The sequence below is a fragment of the Chroicocephalus ridibundus genome, chromosome 13 (assembly GCF_963924245.1).
Source record: "Chroicocephalus ridibundus chromosome 13, bChrRid1.1, whole genome shotgun sequence".
Classification (NCBI taxonomy): Eukaryota; Metazoa; Chordata; class Aves; order Charadriiformes; family Laridae; genus Chroicocephalus; species Chroicocephalus ridibundus.
Window position 1 is genome coordinate 9327143 of NC_086296.1, and position 27240 is coordinate 9354382.

The 27240-nt window shown below is 42.3% G+C and overlaps 1 protein-coding gene across 1 annotated transcript in view; it reads right to left on the minus strand.

Moving 5' to 3' along the window:
* GALNT9 (polypeptide N-acetylgalactosaminyltransferase 9) overlaps window positions 1–27240 on the minus strand; it is a 161217-nt gene that overhangs the window by 22863 nt on the left and 111114 nt on the right. The window lies entirely within an intron of this gene.

Genomic DNA, 27240 nt, shown 5'->3' on the forward strand with positions numbered 1-27240 from the left:
GATGGGTACTGTTGAACAATTCAGAAAAATTACCTGATTTACCTGCTCTGGGGGTGAAACCCCTCACTCTCCACATTGACTACAGATGAGTCCAAGGTGAGCGCAGCTGACTGCGTTAGGTACATAACCTTAGGTACCAGAAATATCCAAGCCCATCCCCATAATGTCCCTCTTCTTGGAACCATTAGGCAGAAGAGAAATTATAAGGTGGTAACCTCTATCACAGGGACTAATTTAACCTAGTGCTCATTATTGAAACTTCAACAAAATTCAGTTGTATCACCTGGCTGCATTTGGCACTGAATATGTGGGGTTACTGTACCAGCTCTCCAGATCAACTAACAAACTTTTAATAGTTTAAATGTGACCGCCAGAACAATCTGATAGATGTTTAGCATGCATAAGCACCTCAGATGACCTATTTCGCACCACAGCCTTTTATGTGGGGATTTGAACATTACTTTTGGGAATCAGTAGGAAACCAATTACCCACATGCACAATACCAACAGGAAAAAAAACCACACACGGAAACACACTTATTTTCTCATTATGAAAACTTACACTTTGATTGTGTCAATTATTCCTTTCTTTTTCTAATCTAGCCCCTGCAGGCTTCAGTGATTTTCAGCGCAGCAATTCTCCCGTCACAAACACGCTCTGCCCCACCTTCAGTAAGAAACAAGCACCGACTTACCTGGGGCAGGACATCCCCTGGAAATCCTAGCCAAGAATAAGACAGAAGCCTTGGCACAGAATGCCTTGGTAAATCTAGCCATTAACCAAAACGTGCGTTTGTTTAGCAAGAGAGGTTACTGCCGCACTCGGTAGCGGGTATGAGCCAGCAAACGCATTTCTCACCCAGTGCTTCTACGACCTCTCAACCGCTTACCTGCCAGGCGGCGAGGAAAGGAGAAACCTCTGGTATAACTATTCTCTATGCCTTTACCTGCAGCCTGCTCACATAAGAAGCGGTAAATGACCACTTATCTCTCTGCCCCTGAGGTAGAATCATAGAATCGTTTTGGTTGAAAGAGACCTTTAAGATCATCGAGTCCAACCATTAACCCAGCACTGCCAAGTTACCACTAAACCACGTCCCTCAGCACCACGTCTACCCATCTTTTCAATACCTCCAGGGATGGCAACTCCACCGCTTCCCTGGGCAGCCTGTTCCACTGCTTGATAGTTGAAGAAGATGGATAAAAGGGGTTGAGTGAGAGACTGTATCACCCAGCCTTCCCAGACACCACCCATTCCGCGCAATTTTTTCCTGTTGATTATTTACTGTCTGAACTCCATGGTGGGAAACAAAGAGGACTTGCCTCTCTGGATCACTGAGATTAGGAATGATGCAGAGTGAGCAAAGCTTATGCGTTTCAGTTCCCTCGGGTCTGCACCCGGCACTATAGTCTAGCCAAAATAAATAAAAGGTATTAAAATATAAGCAATAATCCATTGCTTTCCAAGGCTGCCTTTTACTGAGCACAAAGAGCTCATTTCCAGACCAGACGCACTCCAGAAAAATACTGGGGCAGTTCTCCACCTAACCTGCCTTCTCAGGGACAAAGATAAATTGCTTGGGAAGTAGCAGATAAAGTCTCCTCCAGCTGAGTTATTTATTTATTTATTTAAAATACTTTGTTAGGTAATATTTATTTGCTGCTTTCCAAACCGTTCTGTAGTAAATCACTGGCCACTGGAATTTGCATTTGATAAATAAAATACACTGAAAAACACACTGCTCATAAATTTGGACTGACACATGCTGAAGGTTTCCAGTGCAAAGGGGAAGTGCTACAAAAAGGAAAGGAATTAATTGATTTTCATGATCAGAAGGGGAAATGAGCGGTACACTTTATTATACTGCTATTTGCCCAACCCATCCTGGAAGTCAGCTATTTAATGCACAGCACATATTTCTTTCTATTGATATGGCTAATGACCTTGTAATTTTTATTTATGTATTTCGGTACCAAGGGCAAATACATTATCTGAGCGACAGATTTATTTCCTTCAAATGCCAGTGCTCATGCAAACCTGAAAAGAAAAAGGTACTAAACTGCAACATTAAAGGAAACAGTTCAGCTCATCTGTAAATTCAACACAAACAGTAATTTATCAGTGATAAATTCTCCCCAGATGAAATCCACAGGGAACTCAGACACCTGGCTTTGAAGAAAACACAACAAAAAAAGGCAGTAGCAGCCTCGGGCCAGATAACGCTCACCCTGGCAGCCGGGATCTCGGTGCTCAGCACTCAGCGTGAATTTGCACTGTGCTGTGACCGCCCCATCTGCAGCCCTCTGGATTGCTTTACCCTGACATTCGGTGCCCCCTTTCCCCCAACCTGCAGCCCCATTTTGCTCTTTCAAGAGACAAAATCTGCTGAAGAGTAGGAAGGAAGGAAACAAGCAGGAAATAAAGGAAATTTTGCTTCCTATAAAGATGCTAATTTACTCCAGTGACTTGTTTTTTCTGGGAATACATAGCTTCTGACACCAGTGGGAATGTTTCCCAGGGTGAGGATGGGATTTCCAGTCCCAGAGAAAGAGACCTGGATGTAGAGCGTGTGGGGTGAGGAGATGGTTAGGCGTTGCGTATCACCAGATGTCCATCATTGTGCTGCCATTTCTCCACATCCCAGATAAATGCCATGGCTGCTCAACTATGGGTCATTTCTTTTCAGGGCAGACAAGTCTCCTGTGTCACTTCATAGGATTAGTTACTGTTCGATGGAGCGTGGACATGACTCTGCATCCCCAGCCCCTCTCAGTGCACTGCTAAGTGCAGAGCGAAGCTCTTGTCCTCTCCCTTTCCAGCCCAATGATCACTTGACCTTACACAAAATGAAACCATTTCAGTGGAACAACGAGGCACGTGCACCCAAAACCAGCCAAGACCCCGGCAGGTAAGAGCAGTCATGTGAGGTTTAGATGAAGACTCAAGACTCGTGTCTGCATCAAGAAGATGGGGAGGTTTAGTAGCACCTTCTCCCTGCTGGACACAGAATTGAAAGACATGAGGAATTCAGAAAGCCATTGCCTGTCTGCCTTTAACTGCAAGAAGTCTCCGAAATACAATGAAGGATGAAAGAATGAGGAAAGTTTTACTGCATGAAACAGATAAGAGAGAGGTGAGTCAGTGGCTGCCCCCGAAACTGGTTGAGTCTTCTCCTCCTTTAATCCTCAAAGCGGTATTTAATGATCCATTTTAACAGTAGTAAACAACTCCTTCCTTTCCACATCTGAAATTATGCCAGAAAAATAAATATATGCATCTATATGGCATTTTTCAAGCAGAGTTCTTGAAGTGCCTTACTACAGGAAGCAAACTATTTCTACCTGAGCATTAAATGATGCCCAAGTCCCTCCAAACTGACATGTTTCAGGCAATCAGAGGAAACCATCTTCCATATCTATGGCTCATCTGCTGGGATAACAAAACATTTCCAACCCAAGTAATTCCTCTCACACTGAGATGCCAACATTAACTGTGTGTTTCAAGGTTCATTTACTGAGAACGTGGAAGTTGAAGGGTCTCTCTGAGCTGCTCCCTACAAGGGTGGACATCACTGAAAAGCACGCTCAGCCTTCTGCTCCCCCCATGGAGAGGAGAACCCCCAATAGTAAAATCTTTCTGGCATCACAGCACCAAACGTGTATCATGGGGCAACAGCCCAGGCTCCGTGGAAGGTGAGGGAGACAGAGGCTCAAAAGATGCCCTGGGCAGGGCACAGACGTGGCTCCAGCTGACCCACAGCAACAGCAGGGAAGCAAAGGGGCTCCTGCTTTGCGTGCTCCTCGCGCAGCGCAGCTGCTGCAGCCCAGGGACCCGGCTTTGCCTCCGCCAGCATCACACTGTGCAACGTTTTAAGACATGATCAAGTAATTCCAAGAGACACTCAATTTATTTGCTAATTGTAGTTAATTTCTAATTTCAGTATCGCTCTTTAGGCTGCCATAAACAAAATTGGTAGCAATATAAATGTTACCATAGCTGTGTTACCTTAGCATTTTTACTGCTAATTATCTCAATCAAATTTTCTATAAACAGACATATTAAGTATTAAGAAGAACAAGTACCCACATCAGGGGTAAATTACAAACGGAATGATAATGTTCGTGGTTTGCTCTACAGTGATTTACTGGCACTAATTATTAGCTATTCCTGAACACCTGAGATGTGGTTGTCCTACAGAAAAGCGTTTACCGTTTATTTTACAGTTGTCAATTGAACATCATATTCTATGCATCAAAGAAATACTGAGATGAGAGAGTGTTTTGTCCACCATGACCTAGACTGTGCGTCACCAAAGTTCTCTGAATGAAGGCTGGGTACATGACTTAATAAGGCTAATAAATTGCTATGCTTTAACTCTTGCCAAACAAGAAGAAATTTTATGAGGAAATATATTTTCCCACAGGTACTTATTGCTGAAGGTCCAAACTATCATTTTTAATAGGATTTTAAAAAAAAAATGGTTTTCCCCCCCCCAAAAATTTAGAAATCCAGAAAATATCTTAAAACAACTGTAGTCTTTTTTTTTTTTTTGGATGAAATTATTAGCATCCTAAAAAGGGAGTACAGTTACAAACAGCAGCAACAAAAAGATCAACAACAACAAGGGAACAAAAAAAGAAACATAAAAGAAAACCAACACTTTTGACCAAAATCCAGGTATGCTGGGAATGAGAAAAGGAGGTGAGGCAAAGGAAAATGTAAAATTCCATCAATCAAAAGGGTCAAACAAGAAGCCTGGTCCCCGTTGAAGCAGGATGTAGAGCTGTCTGGGCTAACCAATGCCGAAGTTATGGCGACATATACACAGAACCTTGCTGACACGGCCTCCAGCTCTGCAGGCGGGACCCATTTCCAACAGCATCCTGCCCTGCTGGGTGAATGTCAGAGCTCAAAAACCACACGGGATTCGAAACTCGGGCGGGTGTTTGCACCAGGGCAGGTGCAGCTCCCGCGCTCACCCCGCTTACGGGGAGGGCTCCTCGCTCCCCATGGACCGACTGAGTGCTCTCTAAATCGAAAGGCACCCCATGTTACCTTCAGCTGTTCTGGTTTTTGAAAATGGATGTTTACTGACTAATGAGTGAAATGATTCACGCCAAAAATGGCAATGAAATTCCAATATTTTGTAGCCATTCTTACGCATGCTTCTGGGAGTGTCAGGAGAAGAGGGTGCCTGCAGTCTACAAGTAACTAATACTAGAGATTATTCATACTTTCAGTCAAAAACCACAAACATATAGCTCACAAGTTTATGCATGACCTTATTTTGTACACTAAGCCGACTGTACGTGGTTATTTGATTTGGTACAAATTATCTCAGTAACAGCAAAATCAGTAGGTAAAAATGAAAATGGCATTTTATGAAGGCACAGCTGAGGAGACAGTTAACTCTCCTGACTCATAAAACTTAGACTGGAAAGAAAGATCATGATCCTTAAGAACTTTGTATCCTGCTGTGAATTCTGCAGTTTAAACACCTCGATGCTCAGTGAGAGAGAAAAATAAAAGCTTCAGACTCTCTGTTGCAACTATTTTTCCCATCAAACACACCTTTGATTCAAGCAGCTGGAGGGATGAGGGATCCAAGAACATGTAATAGTGGAAAGAGGACTTCAGGGTGGGGAGGATTTGCTTCCAAGCAATTACCCTCTGCTAAGAATTTCACAGCCTCTTTGAACGGACACCCGGTCGTGTCCCTTGGTGTGACACTGCAAGTTGACAGATGCCACGGCAACTCCAACACCGAGTGAAGCAGGCACATGCAACACACTGCTCTCCACCTCCTTTAAAACTACCTGAGGAAACATTGGCTCACTTTTCCGAGGGGGCTGGGATTAGTTCTTCTCTTTAATAATACAGAAAATCAAGCAATTAATGAAATTTGCAATAATCTGTGACTTGGAGCCCATTTTTTCACAGTTAGCAAGCTCTCTGGGGGTGGTGCCAGAAGAGACTATTACTGTACAGCTTGCATTTGTGTTGTAGCAGCTCGCTGCCTTCAAGAGCTTCCAGTGGTCCTTTGCTGAAAGAAATCATCACTGCCTACATCTTCCAGCAGTAAGAATATGGGAAGAATCAGCTTTAAAACATGCATGTGGCAGCAGGCTCCCCTCATTTCTAATGTGCCCGGCGGGGCACGTTACCTGGCGTCTCTGCAGCGGCTCCCGCCAGAGGCAGCACTGCAGAGCTGGGTGTTCAGCACACCCCGAAACAGAAGCCTTATGCTAGCGTTGGACTCTGGAGTTTTATCAAAACAGTTCTGAACTCCACCTGAGCGGCACTTCATAGAAGTAGCCTTTCAGATTTCAGACTTTCTTTCCTGTGTGAAGGCAACAGAAGAGACGGAGGAGTTTTTAAAGCAGCTCAGATCTCCCTGTTTTATGATATCCCAGCGTGGGAATTCTTAAAAGTCAGGGATCTCAGGTTTTCTTCAATTTTCAACGCAAAGCCTACCAAAGACGGATGTCTTCTAGACTACCCACACACACCTACAACAGGACTGGAAAAGATTTTCCTATCATGACAGAACTTCCACACGTTTCAGAAATTTTGCTGACCTAAATTGTCAAGAATAACGGCAATCTTAAATGTTTTCACTAGTTGAAACACAAGCTCTTTGTCATCTCCATCTTCCTTCCCCCTAAAAACTACCCTCAAAATGTTTTTCTTAACCTGAATACTACTGATTTTCAGGTCTGTTTGGTGTTAGAAGCCTTTCCAACACCACAAGCGTATTTCAAACTGAAAGGTCAGTTTAAACGGGAAACCCAAAACTTTGTTGCAAAAATAGCAAACCACAATCTTTGGATAACATTTAAAAGAGGTATTTGTTCTCATTTAGAAATTTTGTTTAGGCACAACCTTTTCCACAGAAGTATTTTTGTTTTAATTTCTCATCTGGAAAAGCCTCAAAAATGTGCCCATCAAACTTGAAGGAGGCCAGTGGGCTCACAGCCCTTCTCAGAGAGCACGTGGCCTGGAGATAACGATCCTTAAATCACTGTGACAGACCATCCAAATGAGGGGATCTGACAGAGTGATTAAATTGTGGTTCCTGAAGGTGAAAAAAGTCTAAGTACTTTCTCTGGCAAAAGTTGCAAGACCTGAAGGGCAGACCTGAAGCGCAACCCAGGTAGTAAATTCACAAGAGCAGGTACCACTGGGCCCATCTCAGCTCCTTGAACACCGCTGCGTCGAATAAAACCCATGCACACAGCGAAGTTACAGGGAAATTCCTACTCCGGTGAAGTCAAACAGAAAACTCTTAACATTAAAAGCATGCATAGGAAGAGGGTAGTGTAGGTTTGGCCTTTCTTTCCAGTCAGCCACGGACCAACAAGGTCTAAACCAGAAGGGATTCCGCAAAGGAAATTTGAACCGTGCAAATAAGATCTTTTTCTATCCGAAACACGGTAGCTCTCTAGTTATCCTCCAGTCCTCAATGGAAGGGGCAACTCTTCTAGTGCCCTCTCTAGAAACAAAAACTTAGCATGATCACAGCATGCTTACGGTTCTTGCCACTCTAGTATTGACAATTTACATAGTTCACTGGAAACTGATTTTTCAAAGTAATTTATAGCTGACTAGAGAGTCATATTTAATCAGATGGGCTAGATAAAGTGCTCTCTCTGTTTTTCACTTCACATAGGAAGCTGTTAGGAACTAGGGAGCTGTCATAATCAAACATGTCAAATGGAAAAATTAATCATGTGCTCTCGTGTTGTTCGTCAGCTACATTTTTATCATCATCTTTAAAGACAGCCATAATTATGGTTTAAAAAAGTCCCAACTCTCATTTCTCAAAATAGCCTGCGCTATTTAATGTTGCAGTTATGGAGCAAAAAAAAAAAAAAAAAAAAAAATCTTTTCACACTGGGACAAAACAGCTTACATCAGAGAGACTTCTAGCTGCCAAAAAAAGAATTGAAAAAAGGAGGAAATCACATCTCAAGATCCACAGATCATATGTTTTCTCAAAGATTTCAGGATAAACTTCTGACCAACGCTTGCAAATTACAGGACCCAAAAGGGTGCTTGCTTGACTGATGATGACATTGTCTCTACTGTAATCCCTGCCTTGTTGGTTTCAACTCCTGCTTACAGCAGTTTATAGATAATCTGCTAACAGCAGATATATAGGGAGTGTGGCAAAATTTCACATATAAAAGTAATTCTGTCACTGGGGTAGTCTTATTAACACGTGTAAATACCTATCCCCCCAGTGCTCTTGCTGTCCTGCAAGGCTGCGAATGCACAGAAGCATTTGTGGACTATTGATTTTGAGAGGTTGAATTTCACTTGGGGCTCTTCTCGTGTTTTGTTTTCCTGGCTCATGCAGCACGAACTTCATTTCAAGACAGAAGCACAGATACAGAGGACAGAGCAGACACCGTCATAAGAGTCTTCAGTGTATCTTTGGAACTAGTATTACCTCTTTATTATTAATATTTCAGTTGCCCCACTGATGAATACTTGGAAGCTAGCTGCTTTCCCCAAAACTGTTACTACAGAGTTCAGAGGTGTGTTGTTAGATCCTCTTGCAGAGTCATCTAATGTGAGGTTTCATGGCAGATTCAAAAGGGCACCTTTTCTTTGTAGGAAGGTTAAAAAATTATTTCATAGATATTTGATTAGCCTTTAAAATTTATTAGAATTGATTGGAGTTTGGCCTCAGTTTCGTTCCCTTGGGATTTTCTAATATTTACAGATTAATTGCTTTCAGAGAAAAAAGGCAGTGGGACCATAATGTTATTGTAATGAGACACTCAACTGATGCACGTTTTCGGAATTTCTCTGGTGGCTCTACAGTAGCAAATTTCGAGGTTGTCCTTCACATATTTCTTAGAGGTTACACAGAACCTCAAGCCAGCTAAGATCTCAGATGTGACAATAGTGAGAAGATAAAACCCTTCTGCTAACCCTCTTACGGAAGAAAGTAGATAAGCATGAAGAAATTGAAACACGGTCTAGAGAAACTCGCACTCAGCAACTGCTATCTTGCTGTAAAGATAAACTTTGTGTGTAAAGAACTAAGTCTGATAAATTAATAGACTAGCTGCTATGGGAGGGAAGATAGGATTTAAAATTATATTAAAAATGTCCCATATACTTTAACCACTAATCCGATTTCCATAAACGCATATTTTGCACAATTTTTATAAAGAATATTGCAACTTTGAAAAAAGGCACGTCTAGGGAAGAAGATGGTGATTTTATATGTGAAGTAGAATTCCCTGCTGCAAGGAAAATTCCAGACACTCTGAAATGTCTTGGTAATGGGGGATGGAAATTGCAAAAAACCTTTAGAGAAACAACAGCAGACAGCTACCGCATCGGCTTGCTGCATATGCAACATTGCATAGGCCCTGCTTTATATATAGATTTAAAATACGCATTAACTGGGATGGCAAAGACTAAAATGTCAACCCAAACCAAGGTGGTTCAGGACTTCTTGTTTCCCACTAGGGAAGTTCACCTATAACTGCATCTATACTGGTCAGAGACCACCTGCTCTGGTGGGACTGTTTCCTGAGGAGCTGGTGAGAAGGCTTCAGAGCCAAGCAGAGCACAGCAGGAGTTACGCACAAGGCCGAAAAGCAGCCAGGTCTGTACTCAAAGAAATGTTAGGAGAGCTTACTGCAGGTACCGGACTACCGTCACTGGTCTCCGGAGCCTGCTCCTCATTCCCAATCCCGAGCTCCCAGGATTCACATGACTGCAAAGTGATCATACCATCTACCCTTGCCCGCACAAGTTCCCTGGATGCCTGCCTGCTCTGGGGTAGCTGCCTGAGAGAGGCATCAGGAGAATTATCCAGAGACTCCACCGATCCTGGCTGATCCAGCTGCAGCAATGCACCACGTGCCATGCAGGGGACAGCGGCTCACCCCCTCTGCTGAAGGCATGATCTCTGTCAGCGTGTCCCTCAGGTGGAAAAGGATGGGCAAGATGTTCTGTTAGTTCCAGAAAGCATTTGGGGAGCAGAATTTGGGAAATGGCAACTTAATAGGTAATAACAAAGCAGGCAACCTCGCAGGCATGGTGTACAGCAAACATTGGTACGTTATGTACTGCTGACCTTAGGTGCAGATAAGCACCGTTGTATCTCCCATCAACCTCATTGACATCATTGCTCAGGGATGGCATTAGGGTCTGACAGGAGAGGAAGCACTGAGGAATGGCAACAGGGAGAGAGGACAGCCTATCTAAGGGCAAGTTTTTAATTTTCAAAGACTTCTTTTTCTTAGCAAATGAATGAACATTGGCACCTCAAAACGCTCCAGGAGATGTTAACAGCTCCTATCGCCTAAATGACAGGCATGGAACAGAGACTGCTTTGAGGCATACCCTTACACTTCATAGACTAGAGGCAATAACTCCGCTTCCTCTGAATTCTCCTCAAGCCTGAAAGAGGCTGCAGATATCTTCTCCTTGGCTAGTACCAGATATGTTGGTTTTTGCAAGCCCCAGTCATTTTTCCTTGTATAAAGTAAATGCAATTTGGTATCTAATTTAGTTTGGTAATTGTCCCAGGCAGATGCTCCTCATAACATATTCGTTAAGAACACATTTGATGAGAATAATTTTCTGCCTTCTTACAAATTTACTCAACTTTTTCCCAAATCTATATAACCACTGTCAGTCATTTCTTCAAATCTGTCAGCACAGACACTGTTTGTACTGTAACTGTTAAAGTTCAACAAATTGGCCTCGGAAAAATACAATCTACGTGGGATACGTGAAACAGCACCGAAGACCAGCCCGTCATCCTCGTTCCTCACTTCTCAGTCATGTGATTGCTTTAGGTTGTTTCTTCTCACTTATCCCAGAAGACCATAGAGAAAATCTCCCTCTAAATTCAAGTCTCAGCAAGGGATAAAGACATATGTACGTTAAGCTTACATCAGAAAACCTGCAGCTGAATTCCCGCAGTATTTAAGTTCTTAGGAAAAACGCCTGTTTTGCCAGACTCCGAGTTTTGCTAACCTGCACCAAACCACCAAATAATGCTGACTCGTCAATGCAGAAGCTTCTCCTGGAACACAAGAACCAGTATACTAACTGCCATAGTCCAGTGCTCACTTGGACACTACTTAGAAGAGGCTCGCGACTACATCAGCTGAGCACAGCAGCAGCCCAAATCAGGCTGAAGCACACAGAAACACAGTCAGATATCAAAAGGTGATTAGCAAGAATACTGAAGGTCAGAGTACAGATGCCTTGCTTGACATGGGTAGGTGTTCACACAACACTTCCATAAAAGTCTCTTGAAAAGTACAAAACTAACGCCCAGAGAACAGAACTGGGGCACTTTCTAAAAAACATCACTTATAAAATAACTGCATTGACCACACTTGTCATTACCGTCTCAATTTCCACTAATATATGTCAAGATCAATATATTCCTCAATCATTCAGCTACTCGATCGCTGCCTGAACAAACCGAGAGGCATTCAATCTATTACCCATGCCGATACTTGTACTATGGCTTTCTAAACCTTTGACTTCCTATTGGAAAGTCTTACCTAAAAATAGTAACTGGCACTTAGTCGTTATATGCCTTTGGCCCATGAGTAGTTTCATTCCACTGAGGTTCACAAGGCTCTGTATTAACGAAAATCAGTCCTTCAGACAACCTAGCAGGGCAGCGAGCTTTTGATCTGAGGCCAATTCCACCCTTGCCCTAGCCAGGGCTGTCACCTATGGACACTGTAATAAAGCAACAGCTCCTTCAGAAAGCAACTTTTCTTCAAGAAACTCACCTCCTCAGTACCGGGGTGGGGGTGGGGGGGTGGGGAAGTGTGAGCTTTTGAAGGGAAAAGTTGTTTTATGTTTCAAACCCCTTCCCATTTTAATCTGGTATCTCAGGTGAACAGAGATCATTTCCTCTGATTAAATTAAAGCAAAAATTGGACCTCCAACCTAGAAGTAAAATTGAAAGTCTTTGCCAAAGCCAGGTCCTAGAATTAAAACAACCACACTAGAAACATCTGGGGTTGGTCTACTCATAATGCCAAATTTCAAATTTAAACTTTTTGAACATAGGAAAAAAAAAAAAAGGAAAAAATGGTACAGCATGCGTCAGCTGAATTGCAGAATCACAGAACGGCTGAAGTTGGAAGGCACCTCTGGAGGTCATCTGGTCCACCCCGCGCCACTCAAGCAGGGCCACCTAGAGCCAGTTGCCCAGGACCATGTCCTAGCAGCTTTTGAATGTCTCCAATGATGGAGACCCCACGACTTCTCCGGGCAACCTCTCAGCATTGTCTCAACATTCTCATTTCAATTAACTTCCTTCAAAATGGCAAATGAAACGGGTTTCACAGTATTTAGGGTCCCAGTACGTCTGGGAGATATAAACTACTTCTAATTTTGCAGAAAGGGCAGGCAGCAAATGTGTAACTCAAAAATACCTTTTTTAACAGGCAGACAAATGCATTAGCCTAAAACTAGGCAGAACCTCTAATAGCATCTCCCGTCAATTGTTACCTAAGCTAAGCCCGGATGAAAGTACAAGGCACAAGTTGCTTTATTTTTCCTCAAAGTGAGTTACCAGCTTTCTTGTGTAATACCATTAGTTCACACTTTCAGTCTTTTGCTAAAGAAATAATACTTACTGCATGTTCAACCTTCAGTAAGAAGGCAGAAAAATGATAAAACGCTTCCTGGCATTTTAGCTAAGACCACAGGGAGGAAGGATAAAGAGTGGAATTTATTGATGCTTCCATTAGAATAAAGTCGTTCTTGAATAAGAAAATATTGAAACAGACTGTCTAATGAAGTGATCACAAAGGGTCTTTTCAAAGGACCCTAAGTGGAGTCGTCCTCATTTGTTTTCTCTTTCCACAACAGCCCCTTAAATGATCTTTGCATATTGTCTGCACTAAATCCTGCAGGGTTGCTATTTCATTTTAAAGAAAAAAGCTTTTAGGCTGCAAGGGATTCATTCCGTGAGAGCTATTATGCTTATTGTGACTCTGCTGCAGAGCCAAGGGATTTACTATATGCTCATTAGATCCCGCTTTGTTCCAAAACAATCTTTTACAATGCAAATTTTAGCTTGCTGATCTACTTAGAATAACACTTTCAAAAAAAGGCTATTAAAGTAAAAGCTTCTTCTAATGCAGAAACGCTACAAACTCAGATTAATTACTAATATTTTAGACCACAAAGACATCTGGTGTCTCAGCTTAAATTCAGCTTTGAACATGGTTACGGCAGGTCGCAAGGACTCAGTATTCCGGGTACAAAGCCGTACCACGGACAGGCCTGGAGCCCAGAGGCCACATTAGAAAGCCACCACAGATGAGGCACATTTTTTAGTTGGCTTCTTGGTGGCTGGCATGCAAAAGACTTGATTTGTTCCAGTGCTGGCACCTGAAGCATCTAGGCTGCAGAGAAGTCTCACCAGCAAAAATGTTCATTCACCAGGATCTCTAAGGAAACTAGATGGGACAAGAGGTGTGAGTTCTCCACAGCCCTGCCACATAACCATCTCTGGGGCAGGGCGGACAAAAAAAAAGGAAAGAAAGCGAGGGAAACGTAGCTGGAAAAAATGGCAGAAGCGAGCAGAAACAACTCGCTGAGTTGTGGCGCTGGATGTGCAGCACGTGGATGTGGAGCTGTGACAGCTTCCATCTCTCGGGAGGGCTCTTTAAATTCACGTTTGGCAGCTGTGACCTGCAGAGGTATTGATGGGGCGAGGTGCACTCTTGTTTTTAAAGCATTAATTCTATCTTATTCCTCCTCTATGACCTTCCCGAGGGAGCGGTTGTACGAACACGGAACGATGAATATTATCATCCAGGAGATATACCTGATAGCTCATTCTTAATAGTTCTATAAATCTCACTAAGCCTTGGTGCTTTAAGTGTACAGCAGAGATAATACTGCTGTAAGGAATAGTGGGAACCCATCTCTCATAAGCACAGAAACCAGCCAGTCTAGTGACACTATACCAAAGCATTCTCTCTTCTACTCTGATTAGCAGAACTCAAGCTGGAGGTAGAATTTATACTGAAAACGGATCTCTAGGCGGATAATTAACAAAACATCAGAGGCGAGCAATAAGGAAAAAAATAGTTCGCTAGCAGAAGTACTAAAAATTCATTATAGTAATTCCAGACATCCTTTCCCACACACCCATTCTAAATCAGATCAGCAAACTAACCATGCAATTTATGTTAAAAAAACCACAAATCATCGCCTGCTTATACTGGACAAGTGCATCTGGTGGGAATAAGCACCTGCTCACTAAACCAACGCATGATTATTGAATTCAGATGATGTCCTGTTTTACACGGTAAGTGCCAAATCCTTAATAAACATAGATGCAGATGTGTGTGAGCATGGCTTTCACTGGGAATGCTCATTTACTTCAGATGACAAACCCATTATTAAGATTCTCCTCCTGGGGAAAACATAATCAGTGCAATGGGAAGGTGCCGAAGGTTGCCCAAAACCCAGACTAAGCTACCTGAAACACGTCTCTGAAGTTTGAAAAACATGGCTCTGACTAGACTGCCCTTGTGCCCAGGCACAGTTACCCTCAGCAGCCACCTGAGCTGCAAGAAGAATGTGAAAAGATGCAAAAAAACCTCTGGTGAGTCTGTTACAGCATGTTTTAACTTCGCCTTTTTGACTAAAGGACAGTACGTGTGTCTGGAACGATTTTTGGATACCTTAGAGGAAATGCACAAAGGCAGAGAAAAGGAAGTTTAACAGAAGAAAGTGCTATTATGATTAGTCATTCGCTCTGCTTAAATGCTTTATTGTTATTATTAATGGACAGATAATAACATTAATTGTAGGCTGCGACGTGACTGACAAACTAAGCTATTTTATATGAACAGAGCGCTTAGTACGTCACCTAAAGAGCTGGTAAAGGGATGCGGTTTGGGTAAAACACAAGAGAAAAAGGCTATTTGTGATTTTGATGGACAGGTCCCTAAAGAATTTCCAAATCCTAGCACTGCAAAGTAGGCTGTCACAGTCGTACATTTGCTGCCTCTCCAGGGAAATTTGAAGCGAGGTGTGTCACCGGGCACAGCCTCCTGCTGGCTCTTTTCATTTCATTTCTTCAGGACCAGTTATTCCCAGTTACAAAGATTTAGACTAAGGCTTGCTTTAGTTGACAAATTCTTTTGTTTGGAGAATTTTTAAATTTTGTTGTTGTTGCTCTGTTGTATAATGAAACCAACAGAAATGTATTGATGGTGACATACAAAAGAGTTTGCTAGGCATGTTTTTATTCTTTAAACTAGATAGGACACATTCCGTCTAGCATAAGAATATGAAAATACACGTACGCATTTGGCAGTATTTTTCCCAAGAGCTAAAAGTGTCCTCACAATCGAACACTGTAAATATTAGCTTCAGCTTATTGGGGAGATAGTGTCCTGTATTATTAAAGTGCTGAGCAAATAAGGGATGTTCTTTGTTTGCAAGAGATTTCTAGAAGTCAAATATATATAGATACAGATATGGTTTCCAATTGAGCTAAAAATGTGCATGGCATTTCAAGGTGTTTGATAACTCAAAATACAGAAAGAAAGTTCATTTCAGATCAAGCAAAATATTTTGTTTCAACAACATCTGAAAATACCTTTTGTTGAGAATGTAATTTAACAGGTTCTCATTTCTCAAGAGATGAATTTAGATATAAAATATTTTTTTGCCAAATGTGACAAAAAGATCATTAGTTGATTACAAAGAAAACACTGACATTTATCTTTTGCCTTTTTATGGATTCCTTAATTAATCATTCATCAACATTCTTCACGCCTAGGCTGGGGACTTACATTCCAAATTTCTGCTGTGAGCAGATTTTTAAAAACCCTTCAGTCACAGAGAGTCTTGAGAACAAAGTATGTAGAAGAAAGCCCCACACTCCGAGCCAAGTCCATGTTCTCCACCTTGGATTCACCACTTCACGCTAAGCCAAAGAGAAAGGTAATCTACAGGTAATAGAATTTCACCTAAATCCATCTCTTGTTCTGCTTCCCTGTGTCAGAGCGCCGCGTGCTGAGCCACGTGGTGACATCTATCCCGCTGGGAATCAGTAGCAGCTCTGTCCCTGCCCTCGGAAACAACTGTAAGACAGAGCTCAGCAGAGGTTAGACATGTTTTTGTATCATCCTTCCTTGCTCTTACCCAAGGACTTTCATCCTGACACCTGGGAGTGATTTGCAGACACCCACTGTGAGCAGGGAGAACAGCAGCCCAGTTTCATAAGGTCGGAAACGAAAATGGGTGTTTTTCGTGCCACCTCTCAATGACTCTGTTCTTATAAAACTCATTGCCTCTGTGGGTTTCTTCACATACAAAGGGCTAGAGCAACTAGAGTATGTTAGATGAGGATTTCAGAGCGTACTTAGACAACTTGCTCATGCAGCATGCTCATCCCTCCCCCTCAATCCTGCCCGTATTTGCCCTTCCCTGGCCCACCACAGAATTTGGCCCCTCTGCATTTCACACGCCACTGAATGTTGAAAAGGATGACAGTGCAAATACACACTCTGCAACATGGCACCGCTTAATGTGTGTCTAACGGAGCAAGCCAGAGCCAGTCATAGATCGTACAGTCATGAAATACAGGTACCGGCACAAAACTGACCTCAAAGGGATGTCAGACAGAACCAGAAAAGTGTCGAATTAGAAAAAATACAGAATTTACTTAATGACCTATAGCATTTTGTGTTCCCAAACAGTTGCTATAGTTTTACTCCAAAAGATACACTTTAACTACAACTTGCTAAAACAAATAAATAAAAGCAACCCCTCTTTTACTCCAGTAATTTATTAATTCTGGAGAATGGTAGTAGTCATTAAATACTACTTTGCTTCATTAAAGTCTGAACTGAAAGGGACAGTGCCACAGGATTAAGCAATTCTTTCATCACACGGCTGACGTGTTTTATCCCTGCTGGGTCACAAGGGCTCTTCATTCACTGAGCTCCAGGTTTCATCTATTTATTTGCGCGGCCTTTGTTGTAAACATTTTGGGCTGCCAAACGAAATAATCAAGAGACTTTCCTACTTTTCTTTTTCAATCTAAATACAATTCTCTATTAAAAAAAAAATCCTTTTCTGGTAAAATGGGATGGATGATAAAAAAACAATTACAGAGGCTGCATTGCTTTGCCTACCATCCATAAGAAAATTTGAAAAAAATATAGCTCTACATCATTTTTATAAAGGTACTTTTCTGGACTTTCAGTTCATTTAATTTTGCCCTGGAGCATCTTTGCTGTGAGTAACATGGAATGCAATCCACTTGTCTGTCCTATTGCCTCTAAATAATCTCTTTCCATCTTCTCTCAGAGCCAGGCTGTCACAGGCAGCGTAATACCTCTACAGAGATGAAATAAGACAAAAGCAATAACCACAGTCAAGGCCCCCAGCGATTTCTTCACAGCTCTAAGTACAGTGTCCACTGTATCACAACCCTGCCTTGTTGCCCTGTGTCAATGTTTACATGCTCTGCTGCTTCTACCATCCGCATTTTCAGAGGAATTCCAGCCTTATCATCTGCTTTGTCAGGTGATGGCAACAACTATTTCCTTTCTCCATTTCTCCTGCCACTGTCACCTTCTGCCAACCAACTCTGGTCACAGCCTCTGCTCTGCGACTGAACTACGCTGAGCAATTTCGTTGTTACGTGAATGACGCTGTGCTTGAAAACTGATTCAAGTGCCCCGTATAAGGACAGGAGGAAGGGCTTTGTGGCTGCTTCTGTCCCACTGCTGAGACTAAACCGCAGGTTAGGTGGTTCGTTTTGGCTGGGACAGGTGAAGGCCTGATCCCAGAGGTCTTTGTGCCAGTCCTGGCTCATTCCCTCTGCCCTCCGTATTCCCCCATCCCCAAAGGATTACCACTGCTTGAGCTGGTCATGCAAATGCCCTGTAATCAGGGTAAATTATAATCCTAAGTGATACAGTGTAGTTTAAGCACTTAATAATAGGAGCTGCAGCCCTGTATCATTTTGAGAGATTTGGGAAGACTGAGCATGCAGCTGAGGCTAAAGGGAATGGTAATCTCCGTTTCAGGATGAAGACAAAGAGGAGGCAATATATTTCTACCTAGCTTTGCTGGAAACAAAACGCCTGACTCTAATTTATGTTGGCACGGACCTGTCAAAAGGTGAATTTCAGTTTTTTGAAAGAGGAGTACTGTGGCTGTTAATGTGACAGCAGTTAGGGAAGATTCAGTCACATCCAGATGCTACACATGCACATATTAAAATACAAGAAGAATTTTAGAGATCCTCTGGAAGATGGATATGGACAGAAAGAAATATTTCCCCCAATCTGCCATAGAGCAAAACTTGAATATAGGGAAATAAAATATCTTATTCAAAGTCACATCCGAACCTATAGCAGAGACAGAAATGAACTCAGGTTTTCCAGATTTTTGGGCTATTGCCTTAGCTGAAAGGTTATCCTATGGTCAGTCTATGGGCAGGCAGAGAGCTTTGACCCATTAGCAGATCTCTGCAGGATTTCTGGCCAGGAAACATCAGTTCCGCTCAGTGTTTCAAAAGTTGTGTTCAATCCGTTTTTTCTCACCTTGATTATTTTGAAGAGAAATCTCCCCTTGGTGCTCTGACAGGAATCAGGAGCTGAGGAACAGCGGCAGCCCCAGGTGGGGCAGGACGCGTGAGGCAGGACAGTGCTCCGGCCGATACACAGCCTCTCCACCAGCTGCCCCGGGAGCCCCTGGGCTCCCCGGAGCCACGCACAGGCAGGATCACAGAGAACGTGACCTAGCGAGAGACCCGGCAAACTCAGAGAAGCCAAATCAAATAAACAGTCTGTGTGAAATAAGATGAATGTAATGAATCATCGCCTGCCGATTAAGAAATACCCTCTTAATTTTTTCCCCAGTGTAGTTTAACTGGGATCCTCCTTCCTTATCAGAGTCAGCGATTACTGATGGTCCCCAGAAAACAGGCTAATAAATTCACGTGCTGACAGATACGTACAAGCTATGAGAACATAAAGACACTGTTCTTAAAGATGTCTAAATACTGTCTCCCAATATCTGCAACAATTCACGTCAAAACGCCTTGGGGAAGGCTCAGTAGCACCATCTGCTCCCTTGAGAGAACGTGTCACACACGTTCAACATCTACCTGCGCCCATGCACACAGACAGGCGACGCAGCCCAGCGGAGCGTCCGGGGGGTAGCCAAGATCACTAGAAAACTCTGCAGGTAAGCCTGGCCCGTATCTGCACTCATCAAAGTGTTCAAACTTCAGGTGGAACAAAGTTTGTGCAAAAAGGACCAAGAAAAAGTACTCATTTTCCTCTGACAAATTAACTGTATTTCACTAGTGTTCCTTCTAAATAGCCTAAGTGTGTTTTTAAACCTCAAAAATAAGCCATACAGAGAGACTTGAGAAGCCCAAGCTATTTTCTGAGAGAAGTCCAAGGGACAGTTCAGTAACTAGCTACATGGGAAGAAATTCCTGATCCTGGTTCTTTAATGTAGCAGAAAAAGACATAATGAAACCTAATAATTGGTAGCTAATGCTAGAGAAATTATGATTTCAGAATAAATTGTGGTTTTTTAAACAACAAAGATAATTAAACATTGAACAGCTTACTGGCTTACTGTGGCAAATTCTCTATTACTTTAAGGTTTTTTGCAGTCAGGCTAGGCATCTTCTAAAATCTATCAAAAAACAAACAGAAATTATGGGGCAACCTGTGTAAGCTGCTGGGTCAGGATCTTGGCCCTCGTTAGCCAGTTTAATTAAAGAAGCCTGCTAGACGTCGGAGGATTTAACCTTGCATATCAAATTTACAAAGTATCATGGAGAAAGACAATACCTCAGAAGAAATTCTGACAAGTGGCAAACTCTACTTCTCCAATTTTTATAAATTTTATAAAACTTTTATACATTAAAAATTAAACAAGCAAGCTTCCTAGACTGGGCTCAATCCAGCCTAATGATCCTTTGATGCAGAATTACAATTTCTTCCAACAATATTTCTTACCCTTGAATTTCTCAAGCTATGATTATTATAACTACAGGGCAAGAGATACAGGTGGAGATTAATAACTCCTTCACAACGGGAAAAACAATGAGTACGCAGTGCATCACTTTCTGGTAATCCAAAGCACAACAGAACAACATCTTCCTCTGCTTATGATCGTTTAGGATGTGCAGTAAACCAGAAGTTATCAAGCAGAACAAACTTAATGCACTTGAGAGCGGTACAGTCACGGATTTATATTAATAAACTCAAGAGTAGGCAGCAAGCAACAGCTACGACTAAACAGGCACCATGGCCAGAACTGAGCACACTATGTGACAACACCTCAGAAGCAACTGTTCTGTAAATGTCTTCCTCAAATAGCGAGTGGAGACTTTATTTTTAAGCTAGCCCTTGAGCGTAGTCATTGTATGATGCCAAGCTGGGGGGGGAAGCAAGCAGCAGAGTCACTGGGGAGAGGCGAAGTGAGTCGGTGCCAGGTCCCCTGTCGCTAAAGAGTAGAGCGAAGCCACCTCCCAGCCCCTGGCAGGGTGACCGCACAGCGCTCCGAGGAACCCTGCGGCGTCTCCGGAGGGCAGCCCCAAGGCAGCCTCCAGATATGCTTGCTTCACACACTCTGCTGAGCTCTGAACACAGCTTCTGGAAGCTTCTAACCCAGCTTCCCCTGGGACACAGCGGGTCTGGGGACACAGAGTGTCCCGGCGGATCTGTACACCTCAGCAGTGACTCTTCACTGGCAGCTCCCCGCCGGCCGCAGAGGCAGACCTATGGACTTTCCTTGTGTCCCTGGGTGGATTATCTCAACTTGGACCTTACTTCCAAACTACTCTCGTTTTAACTACTGGATTGCATTTTGCCTTTCTCTGCTGACAAAGAAAACTCCACAATTAGAAATCTTCTCTTTTATATCCTTTGAGATCACCAGGAAATCACTTTTTGCCTTCGCTGCTGATGCAGAATGGCATTACTGAGGGCAGAAATGCAATTTGCAGCTGCCTGTAGTTCCCGATCCAGCCAAGCACTTGACTGCCTGCTTAACTACACAGCTCTGTGTTATTCCATTGACTGTAGCAGGACCACTCACACAGCTAAAATTAAATACCTATTTAAGTGCCTTGTTGGTTTTTGGCTTGTTAACAATTCACTGCCAATGCCCCCGGCCGCTTAGACTGCTGCTCTCACTTGTAGTGGTTCTCTGGTGTTAACCAGAGTTTCAAAACTCCTTTTAACTCCAAGTTGAACAAAGTCCAAGTTTGCTTCTGCAAACACCCATGAGAAGACCTACTGAAGAACCTGCTATCTTTCCCACTTATGTAATTTTCACATCAGAACTGTACATCACACTTAGCTCATTAGCAGTCGTCACCTCAGGCAGTACCTACAATGTGGGTGGGTTTTCTTTTTTCTGATTACCTAGGAAGTCTCGCTGTTTCTAATTTTCCATGAATCTCATGAATTGCCACTGAAATCTTTATAGCTACAGTAGCCTGGAATGTAATGCTCTAAACCAATTTTATACCCAATAAAACAATTTAATACCTAATAAACTTTATGAAGAAAGTGGCATATTTCTAAGCAGCGCCTCTTGGTAATGAAATCAAGCCAAAGATGCTTGAGGGAGAAAAGCTCCATGTCTGCTGACACCTAGGGTGGACATCAGAGACCCCACAAAACCAGCCAGTACAATCCGGTTGCCCAGCCAGATTCGGCAAAGCTGTAGCAATGGGTCCATCAACGAAGAACTACTAATCCTTTTCACAACAGACAACAACGCACCGAAGCGTACTAATGCAGGTAAGGAAGGAAAGGCAAGATGCACTGAACTAAAGTGAAGAGGCGAGCAGAGCTCCTCTGACTGTCCCATTGACAGGTTTGGTTTGGATGAACTTCCCAAAGGCACAGACTGCTCCTCCTCCAAACAGTGAGGCTGGAAAAAGCACAGAAAGAGTCTCTCATCTTTCTACTTTAGCGGAAGCCTGAAAGCACCCATGTGTGAAAGTGGGAGTTAATTTTGCGAGAATTTTCTGGAGCACTCAGATGTTGACTTTTGAAATTCTGCGAAGAGATGATTTTTTTATTTCATTTTAACTGAGAATAGTGTAAACCACCCCCAAGATGAAATTAACATTCTTGAAAACATAACTTCAGTTATAACTTCAGTTTGGAGAACGGAGTCTCGTCCTTTCACTCCTCAGAGCAGCTTGTAACAGATCTAATCAAGTAATCACAATATGCTTTAGCTAGAAGGGTAAGGAAGAAAAACTCTGTATGTGAATGAAAAGAGGATGGGTCGCAATAGTAGCAATGACTTATGAGGGTTATTTCTCACATCTGAAAGCCCAATAACTCGCAAGTACCCCAGCCGTAAGTGAATTATACGAGTCTTTTGTGCAAGTAAAATTTTCCATTATGCGCCTTGTCTGGTGCACTGTAACAATTTGTCTCTCTTCACAAAACCATAAGGAATGTTTCCAAGAGAACTTCAAGAGCCACAGAGGGCAAAAGGCTTCCATGCCTCCGAAAATGCCCATGCTTCAATCATCAATGCCTCTCTACATTTCAAGCTGTCTAAGTGCTTAACACTCCCCTTTTGATGCTTTGTAGGAAGCATGCCCTACAACACATCATTGGCGTACTGCCTATATCCCCCATTTCCTTCTCTTTTTTCCTCTGGTACCTTTCATAGAGAAGACTAAATTGTACTTTCAGCTTGGCCATTGTAAATTTACAATAAAGTCGTTGACTTGAGTGAAGATAGTCTGACACTGTACCAGCCTACAGGCAGCACCTGGCCACAAGAACAGCTTTGTGTATTACAGATGTGCTCCTCTCACCTGATTTGTTGGCACAACCGGACCCACTAATCCCCTGTGTTTTCAGCATATGCAAAAAAGAAAAGCCCACTGCTAACAAAACTAGTAGTATATTTCTGCAGTTTGTCTTATGGACCTCTTAGAGTAGTTCAGACAATGTTCTCAGCTTCTTAGTGAGAGGCTTCACATTTCTAAACTTATCCGAAACAAAATGAGCTTCAAAATGAAATTTTACATTATTTTTTTCTTATGGAGAAGTTGTATTGTAGAGGATCATCCTGTACTGTCAGAGAAACCGTACAGATAATAGACTTTAACTCCATTTCACAGTTTCTCGACTTAACTGACACCTTCAGGCTTTGAAGAAAAAGCTCTCATTTACGTAATAACTCTACAGACGTAGGAACCTTCAAGCGACCTCATTCTGGATAGAAAACCACTTCAACGCTAACCTCTGACCAGCTTCAACAGACAAATGCGAACAGCAGTCCCTGACGTATGTCATCTAAACCAATGTGGAAGATGCCAGCCCTGGTTCTTCACTCCAGCTCTGAACACCACAACTGGAAGAAACCAATTTATGGCCCTGAGATACTCAGTCTTGGGTGAGTATGAGAAGTCTGTGTTTTATACTATCGTAGCGAAACTTGCACGTTTCCTCTCCTGTCCGTATCCTGCTCCATCATCCATTTCTCCAGTTGCAAAAGAGTAATGAAGAAAAAGATGGGTGAACCTTTGCACAGCCTTTGTACCCACAGAGAACTGTACGCGCTACAGAATTTTTTACTTCTACTCATTTCAGGGCTTCTGTGCATATTGTCGTGAATGTGCAGCGTGGCAAGTCATGCTAATTATGACTGCGGTGTAACAAGGTTCGTAAACCATATGCCTGTGGCCCTATGACTGAAACGGGAAGTCTGTCTCAACACAAAATACCAGTCTGCCTGCTTGATTCTTCCAGTAGCACAGGAGCTGCGAGTGCTTCTTCAGGCAATAATCTGTAACATCCTTAAATGCATACACAGTTTTAAGCATTTCCCTGACATGGGTGGGAACTTAAAAACTGTGCTCAAAAACCTTTGTTGTATTGGGATGGAATTAAATCTGCGCTTGCCCTCGATGCTGTTGCATCTTTGCGTGATGGATCTCTGTAATCATCTTCCCCTTAATCAAAACACAACTCAGCATAGCTGTGATTACACTATTTGAAATGCCGAGTAACAGGCTTCATCTTTTGTTTTGATGAATTCCGAGTTCTCTACATGGATAACACGGGTAATTTGTTATTCAGAAATGGCATTTAATCAGTGACGGACATTCTGAATCTGACCAGAAAACAACCCACCCCAACAACAAAAGGAAAAATAATCAAACGATATTTGATAAATGTGATATGTTTTGAACAATTTTGAACAAAGTGTTGAGCTTAGCAAAAGTAGGCTAAGTTAGCAAAAACTGTACTAATCGAAAACTGGGAAAAAAACCCCAACCCTGTCTTGTTTCTCTTCTCTGATATTTCACAACATCTACAAGTTGCTGCACTTTTGAAAAGAATTTACAGTTGTTTTGTATTCCGAACAAATTCACTTGCTCAGCAAGAGAAATGACATTAAACTGCCGACAAAATATACAAAGCAGAGCTGGTTTCAGATATTCATACCTTAGACTGTGTCAAAAGCACTGCAAACATTAATATCAAGCCATGACTACTTCTAATAGAAACTATGATAGAAGGAAAAATAAAATGTGTTCTCTAAAGTAAGAAGCTGAAAAAAAACATGTCTCGGGATGATAAAGAGACTATAGAAAATTCAGGTACTGATTTCATGCGTATTAACTGTGCATAATATACATATGTAAGAAGACAGCATAACCTTGTGGGGAGGGCATTTTTATAAGGCTGAGAAGTAGAGCTGGCCTGAATCCTTGGTTCTGCTAAAAGCAGAGTATTTGAATGAGGCAGCCCACACCTCAGTGTACTCTTATGTAAAGGGCAGATGATAAAATTGCCTTCTGTTAAAAACACAGGAGAATCAGAAGCTGGAAAAATATACAGAAATTAAATACCTTGCTTTTTTTTTGTTTTTAAATCAGCAGCACAGGTGTTTTAAAATACTGACAACCTGCTTCCAGATAAGTAGGCAGAACTTGGTGTTGACTTAGAGTAAGGGTCCTCCAGACATCACTGATTATTGGGGTGCCTCAGTTTGCAGATGGCCAATTTGGGACTCCTTAAAGAGAGTTAATGAATGCATCTCTTTTTAGCCACCTGCAGTTATTTCCCAGTTTAGTAACAGCAAGATGATGATGGCTAAGGAGGGTGCCCCCATTTTTGCTGCTGTATACTTCACCCTGCTACGCAGCACATCATGTTGTAACCACTGCCTTTTGTTAGATGGATCATCACAAGTATAAGGGCACACGCCATTAAATATAATTCTGCTGTAACTGAAGTGCCATTCTATGAAACATCCTAGCAATTTGAACAAAATACACATTAGGACAAACTAGTATTTTATGTCAGCAATGGATGGTATCTACACAAAGAATGAAGTAGACTGTATTTCTTCAAGTCTCAGATCTTCAAGGACTGCAATTTAAACCTTTTATATACAGCGAACATTACAGCGTACACAGCTTTCATCATTTTCAGCTATCCTCAGCCACAGAACAAGCCTTGCCCGCACCAGGTTAGCATCAGGGTGATCCTCCCTGAACTTCCCCCTTGGGTAGTGTTGTTCCACAGCAGCGCATTCGCAGTGTTTCCCTTTATCCAAATGAAAAGTGGCATCAAGTTTTGGGAGAGCAAGATTTGACTGTCAAGTAGGTACAAAAGAGGAAATTGACTGAAGTTTGGAGAAATCATTTAGTTGTCAGCTTCTCTTGCCTCTTTGCAACCCCGGAGAGAACCAAAGCATTTAGCTCCCCAGCTGCTAGGTGGTCCCCTGGGTAACATTTGCACCTGGGGCAGGTTTGAGCACTGAAGTTTGCTCCAAGTTATATTATGCTGGCCCATCTGTTGGTGCGGGAAAATGTACCTACAAACATAGAAGCACTGGAAGCGCTTGGCTGTCCCATTAGTGAGGTGATTAGTAGACTGGCACACTTTCAGCATCTATTGCACTTGGACAGAAAGAAACAAAATACATTTTCATCAGCTGAAATACAGAAACTGAATCTATAAACATCAAGCATCTGCTTTGTGAAAGTGAAAGAAAAGAGGAGAAAAAACGAAGAGAAACATCACAGCTTTAAAATGACAGAAGCCCTTACAAGAACAATATACTGTATTTGCTCAAAACGCGTGCAGCATCATTTGTCAGTTACAAAATTTTAAAGTGAGGATCAAAAGGTACTGAAGATGGAGTACTTGCATGATACTGCTCTATTTTTCTTTTTCTGAAAGCCTTACTGTGCTTTTAACACAAGAAAACATCAATGGGGCAATCACCTTTCTGCCAAACAAGTTTTCGGCACTGGCAGGTGGTGGTTAGTAAGCCTGTTGAGTGGAATCAGCAGTTGCAGGGATGACAGCGTCGGACAATGGACCACGTGGCGCTGCTCGCTGCTGAGAGAGAAACCAGCCTGCTCAAACCCACGGTCATGGGGACACTGACGCTTCTTACCAAGCGCCTTCTCCTCTGGTGACCGCATTCTGTACTTCACCACGGTACTGGTGTTCCTAAAAGCTGATCTTCAAAACTCAAATAAACATGCAATGGATTCAGAAAAGCAAGATCTGATATTGCTATTTACATTCTTTAAAAGCAGCCCTGGGCTGTAGAATTCCATAGAAAACATCTTTTTCATTTTCTTTAGCTGAATGATATAAACCAAGTTCCACCACTAGTATAAAATTAAACTATGTTGTAGCTTAGTGTTGTAACCATGAAGGTTTAGGGAGAAAAAAAGTTGAAGAAAGGTCTCTAAGCTGAAAAACTTCCTACTTTTTCTATGTATGTATGTCAACTAATAAAACATACTTGCTGTGGCTTCAGCTATCGAGTACATGATTCCCTATCTATTTAACTTCTACTATTTCCTTCTTCCATTGTAGTACTTTGGAAATCCAGTCATGGACCCACACACCTTTGTATCTGGCACTTTCAAACAAAGAACCCGGCAGATGCCGTCTCTTTTCATCCCATCACACATCTTGGCGTTACAGTGTGACGCTGCAGTGCAAACGTAGACATGAACAACGTGGATGGGAAGCCAGTCTCCTGGCTCTGCCTAATGCACAATAAAGACAACACATAGACATTTAAGACAAAAATTGTGGCTGAAAAACCTAGGAACAACCCACATTTCTTATTGTTCTGATACAACCTGTAGAATGCTTCAAAAGGGAAGACTGACAAACTCCACAAGGAGTGGCTGTAGCAACGTGAGTGAAGTACTTTGG